This window comes from Chiloscyllium punctatum, chromosome 16 (assembly GCF_047496795.1).
Source record: "Chiloscyllium punctatum isolate Juve2018m chromosome 16, sChiPun1.3, whole genome shotgun sequence".
NCBI lineage: Eukaryota > Metazoa > Chordata > Chondrichthyes > Orectolobiformes > Hemiscylliidae > Chiloscyllium > Chiloscyllium punctatum.
The window spans coordinates 43,914,858-43,927,613 of NC_092754.1; positions in this window are offsets into that span (position 1 = coordinate 43,914,858).

Sequence of the window (12,756 nt, forward strand, 5' to 3'; positions counted from 1 at the left end):
CTGGTATTTGTGTAGTGTGAATGTTACTTGACACTTATTGGCCTAAGCCAACAAGGACTGTCAAGTCTTGCTGCATTTGAACATGGACTGCTTCAGTATCTGAGGACTAGTGAACACTGTTCAATCATCAGTGAATATCCCCACGTCTGACCTTATGATGGAGGGAGGATCATTGATGAAGCAGCTGAAGATGGATAGAAATAAGTCTCTACCCTGAGGAACTGCAGTAGAGATGTCCTGGAGCTGAAATTATTGACGTCCAACCACAGCAACCATCTTCTTATGTGCTGGGTATGACTCCAAACAGTGGAGAGTTTTGCACCTAACTTTGAGTTACTTTATTTTTGCTAAGGCTCCTTGATACCAAGTATGGCCTTGATGTCAAGTATAGTCACTCTCACTTCATCTCTGTAATTCAAATCTTTTATCCATGTTCAAACTAAGGCTGTAACGAGGTCTGTGTCTAAGTGGCCTTGGAGTATGTTCTAAATATACACTGCCTTCCCTTGCATAATAGAAATTGCAGTTCATCATTATCTTTAGAGGACAGCTCCTTTCAAACATCACTGTGACTGCCCCTCCACCCAATGGACTGCAGCAGTTCAAGAAAGCAGCTCATCGTCATGCCCTTAAGGGAAAAGTAAGGACTGGCAAGAAATGCTGAAACAGCCAGAAACACCCATATTCCATGAATGAATAAGAAAATGTTACAGATAAACAGAGATTCAATGGGATGTATTTCTAATGGAGATCGCAGAAACCAGTTTCATCTCGGTTGTCAAGGGATTTTAAAAAGGATGAGAATTTTAAAATCAAGATAATACCAGACCAGGTGCTGGGATAGGGTTGTGAGCATAGGAATGATAGGTGAACAGAACTTCATCCATCTTGGGCGAGAGATGCCTTCTGCCTACTTGGATCAATAGTAATGACCCCTTAGTACTCTCTGAACAAACGCTTTATGCCATCTTCTTTAGCAAACATTTATTCCAGAACTAAAAGAACTTAAAAAAAGGATAATCAAAGTATTCTGAATTCTAACTCTTCAATTCTAAAGAAAGGTTGTAATGGACTGGATGTGTTAACACTGTTTGTCTCTCCACAGATGCTGCCAGACCTATTGAATTTTTCCAGCACTCTCTGTGTTGTTTCGAATCTCCAGCATCCACAATATTTTGATTTTATTAAAAATGGCCAGTTGATCTCCCCTTTACTGTTTGATGAATCTTGCTGTTTTTACATATTTCTTTCCTTATTGTCCTTTGTCATTTTCTGCTCTTCTTTGTCATTTTCTCCGATATCTATTGTTCCCCCACTACCCACCAACTTGAGAATCCAGTATTGTGATCATCGATGAATGATAGAATTGAGCTCTCATGCTCCAAGATTTCAACAGATAGCCAGTGTAAGCAATCAAGCTTCACAATGTGAGCTTGCTACACAGCAAGTTAAAAGAGGGCACCCCACGTCCAGCAATGTAGTAAATTGAGGATAAAATGATGCAGTTCTTCAGTCTGGAGCCATAATTTTTTTGCAATGTCGAACTCTCCTGGATCTGCAGAAGTGATTTCCTTGACACATTTTGGTTGCCTGCTGATAAACAAAGGGCAGATGAGCTCCCCAGTTCAGTGTAAGGGGACCTTCTTAAGTGTTTCACTTTCACCTGAGTTAATCCCCAGTTCCAGAGCTGTGATGGCAGAAAAGCTCTTGGGCAGATCTTAACCTAAAAAGTTAAGTAAGGATAATCTAAAGTAACTTAAATCAACTTTGTGATCAGAATCATTAATGGAGATGGTAAGGAAATAATTCAGTCCAATCTTGTAAAAGTGTGCAGCTGCAGCTTAACTACAGCAAAGGGCAAATAAGCAACTGCTGTCGCAAAAGTGTTAAACTATAATGCAATAATTTTGGATACTGCCTAAACAGCACCAAGTGGATGGCTAAAGTCTGATTGTTATTAATGAATCGAGCTCAAGTTGTAATTTACTCAAAGAAAAAGGAATGCATTGGAAAAATTGTAATGATATTAAAATAAAACTTAGGAACTTTAACTGAACAAAACATAGCTGATTAATTGTTTTTAGCTGCTCTGTGAGGACATGCTGGTTTCGCTACTCCCAAAAACTGTGTCCAAATAATATATTTTCACCACTTTCTGCGCACAAATGCAATAAAGCCGCTTGTAGAAACCTTTCTCATTGCCTTGTTACACAACTATTTCTCAAATCATTTTATGTAACAGATGCTTCTCCTATCTTAGAGAGGCTATTAGATAGAAGTGTGTACTATATAATTGTGTCATGCTGCATGAACCTCATAATCTGAATAGGCAACTCTGGAATAAATGTTTAAAACAAAACATAAAATCATAGACTCATATAGCACAGAAGGAGACCCTATCATATTTAATGCACTATGATATAAATTCCAGACCAAGCAGGCCTATACTTTTAAGGCACTTATTTTATCTCATGGCATGTGACATTCCTCTACAAAGGGACCCACTTCAGCTCAGTCACTCACTTGGTGTAATGCAGTCAGTCATCTGTTGTATGTGTTATGCAAAATTAAATCAGTAAGCACTGAACCTATACCATGTATGTAAGTGTGTGATATTGTAGCTCTTCTAAGTAGTTAGTGCAATTAAACTTCAAGATATTTGACTCAGTAGAACCCCCACTATCTATGAGATATGTTACATGTGTTATGAACCAGGTCAGACTTCATCAAAACATTTCAAGAAAGTAGCCCAGACTCTAAATTTGCCAGTTGTTTTACGCAGGCGTAACATAGATATTGCAGGGGGGATGCAGCTGGCCCAACCACTTTGTTTTAAACAAATTAGAATTTATTTGCAAGATTACAAATGAAAGCCCAACAGAAAGCCCAACAGATTATCCAGCTTAATGATGCTGTTCCAAATACTTACAACAATCCCAATGAACATCCCTTGGCAAAAAAGGAAAAGTCAAACACAAGTTCTTACAGGAGGAATATCAGAGAGAGGTCGGATCAGCATGGATCTGCTTCTCTAGGTCCAGCAGCTTCATAACTGACTGCCTGCTAAAACCAAACCAAATCAAACCAGAGGAGAGCTGAGCTGGAAGAACTGGATACTCCCCTTTCATTGCACAAGTGTTTTTTTTTAAACTTGAAACCCTTTTGCCTGAGGCAGTATCTGTTAACCATAATCAAACTGGCCCTAAAATCCTTCAAACCTAGACCTCCCAGAGTCCCTGCATTTAGGAGCCCTTTGCTAAAGAAACCAAGATCACCATAACCTTGTTAAAGGAGCAGCATAATCACACATAGGCTAACTAATAATATCAAGTAGCATCTGTTCAGACTGCAAGAAAGGACTATCAAATGAACCACACTCTCCTGCTCTTTCTTGATAGCACACCAAATTTTTCTTAATCAAAAGGAAGTACAGGTACACAATCCTTTATCCAAAACCCTTGGGGCCAGCTGGTTTTCAGAATTCGGAATTTTTCGGATTTCAGAATATGTGACAGTTTAACGGTGAAATAAAAAACAACTTACTGAACACCAAAGGTACCTGTGAGTGCTACGAGCGCTGAAACAGAATTGACACCTGCCAGTGCTGGGCCATGCCACACATCATATCTGGGTCACTAGGGTCGAGCGGGTGTGGAGTTGAGTTAACTGTTTGCATGCCAAGCAACCTTGTAATGGAGAAAAAAACTTCACAAAAAAACTTCAGATTTCAGAGCTTTTTGGATTTTGGGATTTTTGATAAAGAATTGTGTACCTGTATCTGCATTTATATATGAATTTTCACAACCTAAGAATGTCATATATAGTTTATATCAAATATCAAGTATTTACCTAATTACCTTTTGAAGCTCTTCATTGGCCACTTATTTGCATTCCACATCATATTAATTCAGTAATTTGCATATTGAGACTTCTGGCACTGGATGCAGTTCCTCTTCCTTCTATTCACATTCCTCATGATTTTAAATACTGCTACTGAATACAAATGTTAACTTATTGCTTGTGGGAAGGATAATTCCATGCTCCCAAATCTGGACATAGCTAAATCACACATCCCTCTAAATATCGTCATAAGAGTACTGTTTTCCATAACTTCATGTTGCTAAGACCCTGTTGCCCTCAGAGCTTATGCTGAAAGGTTATCTTTGGATGAGAACTACATTGGAGTTGTTCTGATCCCAGCTCATGTTGTTACCGGACAAGTGAGATATGAGACTGAAATCTGGCTTAATAGATCTTAATTTGTTTTGATTTTCATTCTAATGACATGGTCTTTCACTGAAATGTAAGCATATGGTGTTGCAGATTTGTTTTTAATAATAAAACAGTGCCATATTAACCAAAAGTAACAAAGATAAAAAAAGGAATAATGTAGTCTATTTATGCCTAACACAATTTAAAAAGTTTGAAGTATTAATCAAAAAATGCTCCTTTCTAGATCCCCAAACACCCTTATATGCTACAACGAAAGTCTCTTTCTAATTCCACAAAGCCTGCCCGCTATCTACAAGGCACAAGTCAGGGGTGTGATGGAATACTCCCCACTTGCCTGGATGTGTGCAACTTTAATATCACTGAAGAAGTTTGACATTATCCTAGAAAAAAACAGCTTATTTGATTGGCACTACATCCACATCACCTCCCTCCACCATTAATACTCACTAGCAGCAATGTGGTTTTCCAAATTAATGACCACTACAATCGAGAAGGGCAAAGGTCACAGATACATGGGAACTAACCACCTGCGTGGGAATATACCACTGTTCCTTCAGTGTTGCTGAGTCAACATTTTCTCCCTAACACATTGTGTGTGACCTACATGACATGAACTGCAGTCATTTAAGAAGGCAACTCACTACCACTTTCTCAAGGGCTACTAGGAATGGATAGTCAGTGGCCCAGTTGACAACACTTCTGTCATATGAATAAATAACATTAAAAAAATTACAGTACTCACACATAGAAAATCTCTTTTGTCTAATATCTCAAAGGTTTAATTTGATTTCAACTCCCTATCTAGAAATTCTAATGGCATCTTCCTGGAGATATCATACACCTGAACTTAAACGTTCTCAGCTTCAAACAACCCTTTCAGGTTTTATCCAAACATTTCTGGTCTTGAAGTATCTAGAACTAGTTCCTAATGTAAGGTAACCTACTGTTCACAACTACCTTTTCCATTTCTCAGGAGCAACTTTAAATATGAAAAGCATCTGCTGAATTGTCAAAAATTGAAAATAAATCTGAAAAGGTTTGACTTGTCAAGCAATGAGTAGTTTCTCTCAGCTTAAAAAAACAGTATAGGATGCTTTAAAAGAAATCTTGAGGCTTTTACCTTGCTAAAGAAATAATAAATCCTCCTAAGAAAAACAAAAACTCATCATTTGTGGAAACTAGTACTCACAAACTCTTTTTCTGAACTCACCACATCCATCCCGTATTCCCAATTCCTCCGCCTCCGTCGTATCTGCTCCCAGGAGGACCAGTTCCACCACAGAACACACCAGATGGCCTCCTTCTTTAGAGACCGCAATTTCCCTTCCCACGTGGTTAAAGATGCCCTCCAATGCATCTCGTCCACATCCCACACCTCCGCCCTCAGACCCCATCCCTCCAACTGTAACAAGGACAGAACACCCCTGGTGCTCACCTTCCACCCTACCAACCTTCGCATAAACCAATCATCTGCCGATATTTCCGCCACTTCCAAAAAGACCCCACTACCAGGGATATATTTCCCTCCCCACTCTTTTCCACTTTCCGCAAAGACCGTTCCCTCCATGACTACCTGGTCAGGTCCACGACCCCCTACAACCCACCCTCCCATCCTGGCACCTTCCCCTGCCACCGCAGGAACTGTAAAACCTGCACCCACACCTCCTCCCTCACCTCTATCCAAGGCCCTAAAGGAGCCTTCCACATCCATCAAAGTTTTACCTGTACATCCACCAATATCATTTATTGTATCCGTTGCTCCCGATGTGGTCTCCTCTACATTGGGGAGACTGGGAGCCTCCTAGCAGAGCGCTTTAGGGAACATCTCCGGGACACCCGCACCAATCAAACACACTGCCCCGTGGCCCAACATTTCAACTCCCCCTCCCACTCTGCCGAGGACATGGAGGTCCTGGGCTTCCTTCACCACCGCTCCCTCACCACCAGACACCTGGAGGAAGAACGCCTCATCTTCCGCCTCGGAATACTTCAACCCCAGGGCATCAATGTGGACTTCAACAGTTTCCTCATTTCCTTTTCCCCACCTCACCCAAGTTCCAAACTTCCAGCTCAACACTGTCCCCATGACTTGCCCAGCCTTGTCCTACCTACCTATCTCCTTTTCCACCTATCCACTCCACCCTCTCCTCCCTGACCCATCACCTTCATCCCCTCCCCCACTCACCTATTGTACTCTCTGCTACTTTCTCCCCACCCCTACCCTCGTCTAGCTTATCTCTCCACGCTTCAGGCTCTCTGCCTTTATTCCTGATGAAGGGCTTTTGCCCAAAACGTCGATTTCGCTGCTCCTTGGATGCTGCCTGAACTGCTGTGCTCTTCCAGCACCACTAATCCAGAGACTATAGGAACACTGACAACTTAGTTATAAATTCCTCAGACACATAGAAAGACACATATGTCTCTACTTGAAAATCCAAAATACCAAACTTAACACAGATAATAAAAATGTATGGAAATCATAAATTCTAATCATAGAGTCAAGAACTTGCTCATGATAAGTATGTTGTATGTTGATTATTGTTTTATTTAGTAGTAGTAGATTTCTTGTGTGAATGTAATCAGGTTCAGTTGTAATAATGAGCAAAGGCAAGATGATCTTCCATGTCTCTGTTTGTAATAAATCAGAAATCCTGTTTGAAACCTGCTAGTGTTTAATACAAAACCTTTTTTTATTTATGTAAGACATCTTTAATTGTAGTAATTCTGTATTTTAAACTACTGACTAATTAATATGCTAGCAGTACAAATGAAATTGCCTGTCTCCACAGAAGGCAGAGGTGGGTACTGGAGATGCTGGAGAGTAGAGTCAAGATTAGACTGGTGATGGAAAAGCACAGCAGGTGTATCCAATGAGCAGGAATATCAATGCTCCTGGTGAAGGGCTTTTGCCTAAAATGTCAATTTTCCTGCTCCTCGGATGCTGCCTGACCTGCTGTGCTTTCCAGCACCACTCTAATCTTGAATCCACAGAAGGGATATTAATCATTTAATGTGTGTCATCAATAAGCAGAAGAACTACCTTCTGTCACTGTGCATCACACAACTCCTTCGGGAATGGGTCAAAAATTTATACTTTAATCCTTTCATATTTGGACTTTGTGTTATAATTCACAGCAAACCAGCATTGGTCAAAGCACAGTGGTGCACTGGAAAGGGAGAAATTGTCAAGGTGAAATGGAGATAGTTGAACAGCAAGAGGTTGATGGAGAAAGTTGCAGGAATGGCTATGGGTAAGGATTCAAATAAGTCCTGGAAAAAATGGGATTTGATTAAATAATCTGTGTTCACAATTTAGGTACAGGCAAGATTTTGGTTGGTTTTAAAATGACTGGGAGTGGATATGCCAGCAATCATACTCTCTATCTGGTTCTCCTACCCATACTTCATGCACTCTCTATCAATTTCTACTTGACACTTGAACTCAGAAATCTATGACTAACTGATGATACACTTTGTGTAATATAATGAAACAAGTGGCTGTGTTCCTCATCTGTTCACACTGTATCAGAAGGATATCAAGAGGGGAGGTCAAGCTGTCCATACATTTTTATGTATGGGCTGAAATGGAAAAAGGATTATTGTAAAACCAAGGCCAGAATCTTTCCAAGGTCTGAGTGATGTGTGCTCTGGCAAAATGAATGAGTAAATTAGGCGAGATGTTTGGAGTGGCCTACCTTTATATTGAGATCACCTCGCTGCATTTTATTGTGTGTTTTCAAGCCACATGGACATTCTCGCAAGACAACATGAGTTCTCAATTGATGCTCATCATAGCTTGCTAAACACCCAACTCACCACGTTATGATCTTACCAAACCCAGCATAAAAACCAGCTGTTGGGAAAACTTGACATAGAAACTGGAGCAGGTTCTTGGCAGGTTCAATTCACATTTGCTCCAAAAGATCTCCATCTTGCCCACAGTCAAACTGCAGAGCAGGGCTCAATAACCAACACTAGCTGCATGTACCCTTCGCCCAATGGACATTGGCATTTCATTTTCAGGGAATCATTGCGACCATGCTGGCATACTCCAGTGCACTGGCACTATGCCCAGAAAGGACATGCAGAGCTATGGAGGCACAATGCTGGTAGTGTTTGACTGCATCTGGTGCAAATACCACACAGGGATGGAAACCCATTCTATGGCATTTACCAGGTTGTCTAACAGGGCTGCTCCCTTCACCTCTCACCATATATTCACTTGGTGCCTACTGGAATGTCTGCAGCATACATGTATGCCTTTCCATGTATTGCCTTGAGTTGACAACTATTACAACCACAATTTGGAGATGCTGGTATTGGACTGGGGTGTACAAGGTTAAAAATCACACAACACCAGGTTATAGTCCAACAGGTTTAATTGGAAGCACACTAGCTTTCGGAGTGTCGCACTTGGTGTTGTGTGATTTTTAACTTTGTTACAATCACAGTTAGCCAAGTTGTCCAGTAGTTTACAGAGAAGGGTGTGATGCAGAGCAGTATTCAGCAAATGAAATTGGGGCACTGAGGAGGTTGGGCAAAGCAGGACTAGGGGAAGTGGAAATTAGGTAGACAGTTGTAAGTCAACAGGGTTGGATAATGAATGGGTCTGGATATGAATGTGGTTTGTGGATTTGATGGAATGGGCACATAGAAAGGAGAGAATGATGGTGGGGGGTCTCAGTAGCACATTAGTGTGAGGTTGAAAGTCACTGGCAAACGACTATTCATTCTGGGATCTGACTTGTTCAACAGTAACATCAACAGCCATCATAACAATTGGCCGAGGAGATCTCAATGTCAGCAACTCTCAACCTGTGGGTCATGACCCCAGTTAAGTTTGCAGTAACAGTGAATGGCATTGTGTGATTATGGTGAGAGCTTGCATTAAGGTTCTGTCATCATCCAGCATGGCCCTTTGTGCTTCTTGTCTCTTGGTCTGGACGCCTCAGCCAGCCCCAGCCAGGAACTTGGGGAAAATGGTGTAGCTGCTATCACCTAGCTCTGAGGAGGGTTCTATGCACTGTCATCAGCCACTTCAAAACCCTTACCATCTACTTCCATTCCTCCCTCACCATAAGTTGAAGCAGCTCAAGTGAATTAATGGGCTGGTGAGTACATAAAATAATAGCATTCTTATGCAGGATTTAATAACCACAGCTAATCATTTTATGTGATGTGGTATATATTGATCTATAAGAAGCAAAACATTATTAATTAATACTGAATGTTGACATGCTGCTTCTTTGCTATTTTCTTTGGGGGAGCATCTGACATTACAATAATTTTCAAAATTTTGAAAATGTATTTGGCAATACTTTGAAAGACCCCATCCTCTCCAAAATTTGAGAAGACAATCCAGCCTACAACTGTCAGTCATTGTATGGGGCCAAAAAGCTGAAGAACAAATTGGGAAACAGTTTGAACAAAACACTGCAAATTGCTTCTGTATCTGTTTCTTCACTGGAAAAATGCCTACAAGATTAATTTTTGTTATGGATTCTAGATGATGTTAATACTGAACAAAATAGATCCTAAAGTGAAATTTGGCTTGATAGACCATGAATTATGATTATAATCTTGCATTGTGCTTAGCATGGAGGTCAGTCACTGGACATATTCATAACAGGCTTTATATAAAAAAAATCAAAGGATATGGGCATCACTGGCTGGGCAACAGTTATTGCACAGTCTAGAGTCATAGAGATGTACAGCATGGAAACAGACTCTTCGGTCCAACCTGTCCATGCCGACCAGATATCCCAACCCAATCTAGTCGCACCTGTCAGCAGCCGGCCCATATCCCTTCAAACCCTTCCTATTCATATCCCCATCCAAATGCCTTTTAAATGTTGCAATTGTACCAGCCTCCACCACATCCTCTGGCAGCTCATTCCATACACGTACCACCCTCTGAGTGAAAAAGTTGCCCTTTATGTCTCTTTTATATCTTTCCCCTCATACCCCTAAACCTATGCCCTCTAGTTGTGGACTCCCCAACCCCAGGGAAAAGACTTTGTCTATTTATCCTATCCATGCCCCTCATAATTTTGTAAACCTCTATAGGTCACCCCTCAGCCTCCGACGCTCCAGGGAAAACAGCCCCAGCCTGTTCAACCTCTCCCTGTAGCTCAGATCCTCCAACCCTGGCAACATTCTTGTAAATCTTTACTGAACCCTTTCAAGTTTTGCAACATCTTTCCGATAGGAAGGAGACCAGAATTGCATGCAATATTCCAACAGTAGCCTAACCAATATCCTGTATGGCCGCAACATGACCTCCCAATTCCTGTACTCAATACTCTGACCAATAAAGGAAAGCATACCAAACGCCTTCTTCACTATCCTATCTACCTATGACTCCACTTTCAAGGAGCTATGAACCTGCACTCCAAGGTCTCTTTGTTCAGCAACACTCCCTACGACCTTACCATTAAGTGTATAAGTCCTGCTAAGATTTGCTTTCCCAAAATGCAGCACCTCGCATTTATCTCAATTAAACTCCATTGGCCCATCTGGTCCAGATCCTGTTGTAATCTGAGGTAACCCTCTTCGCTGTCCACTGCACCTTCAATTTTCGTGTCATTTGCAAACTTACGAACTTTACCTTTTATGCTCACATCCAACTCATTTATGTAAATGACAAAAAGTAGAGGACCCAGCACCGATCCTTGTGACACTCCACTGGTCACAGGCCTCCAGTCTGAAAATAAACCCTCCACCACCACCCTCTGTCTTCTACCTTTGAGCCAGTTCTGTATCTAAATGGCGAGTTCTCCCTGTATTCCATGAGATCTAACTTTGCTAATCAGTCTCCCATGGGGAACCTTGTCGAACGCCTTACTGAAGTCCATATAGATCACATCTACTGCTCTGCCCTCATCAATCTTCTTTGTTACTTCTTCAAAAAACTCAATCAAGTATGTGAGACATGATTTCCCACGGACAAAGCAATGTTGACTATCCCAAATCAGTCCTTGCCTTTCCAAATACATGTACATCCTGTCCCTCAGGATTCCCTCCAACAACTTGCCAACCACCGAGGTCAGGCTTACTGATCTATAGTTCCCTGGCTTGTCTTTACCGCCCTTCTTAAACAGTGGCACCACGTTTGCCAACCTCCAGTCTTCTGGCACCTCACCTGTGACTGTTGATGATACAAATATCTCAGCAACAGGCCCAGCAATCACTTCTCTAGCTTCCCACAGAGTTCTCAGGTACACTTGATCAGGTCCTGGGAATTTATCCACTTTTAACCATTTCAAGACATCTAGCACATCCTCCTCTGTAATCTGGACATTTTGCAAGATGTCACCACCTATTTCCCTAGTCTATATCTTCCATATCCTTTTCCACAGTAAATACTGATGCAAAATATTCATTTAGTATCTCCCCCATTTTCTGTGGCTCCACACAAAGACCGCCTTGCTGATCTTTGAGGGGCCCTATTCTCTCCCTAGTTACCCTTTTGTCCTTAATATATTTGTAAAAACCCTTTGGATTCTCCTTAATTCTATTTGCCAAAGCTATCTCATGTCCCCGTTTTGGCCTCCTTATTTCCCTCTTAGGTCTACTCCAACTTCCTTTATACTCTTCTAAGGATTCACTCGATCTATCCTGTCTATACTTGACATATGTTTCCTTCTTTTTCTTAACCAAACCCTCAATTTCTTTAGTCATCCAGCATTCTCTATAGCTACCAGCCTTCACTTTCACCCTGACAGGAATATACTTCATTCACTTGCTTGTACTCCATGCATAAAGTCCCTCCTATGAGTTTGAATGGATCTAACCATTCCCTAGTTACCTCTTGCTCTTCATTTGCATATAAAATGCTTTCAGATTCTCCTTAATCCTACCTGCCAAGGACACTTAAAGACCTCATATTGTCATAGAGTCATAGAACTCTACAGCATGGAAACAGGCCCTTCGGTCCAGCTCGTTCATGCCGACCAGATATCCCAAATTAATCTGGTCCCATTTGCCTACCTTTTGCACATATCCCTCTAATCCTTTCCTATTCATAAACTTATCCAGTTACCTTTTAAATGTTGTAATTGTATCAGCCGCCACCACTTCCTCTGACAGTTCATTCCATACATGCAACATGCTCTGTGTGAAAAAGTTGCCCATTATGCCCTTTTAAATCTTTTTTCTCTCACCTTAAATCCATGCCCTCTAATTTTCGCCACCCTTACCCTGGGGGAAAGACCTTGCCTATTCAACCTATCCATGCCTCTTGTGATCATCTAAACTTCTATGAGGTCACCCTTCAGCCTCTGAAGCTCTGGGGAATATTTGGATGGGTACATAGATGGGAGAGATATGGACCAAATGTGGGGAATTGGAACTAGCTGAGTGTATACTGTGGTCAGCATGGATTAGCTTGGGCTGAAGGGCCTGTTTCCATGCTGTATTACTCAATGACTCTATATGACCCCAGCCTATTCAGCTTCTCCCTATTGCTCAAATCCTCCAACCCTGGAAATTTATTTGTAATTTTTTTCTAAACTCTTCAAAGTT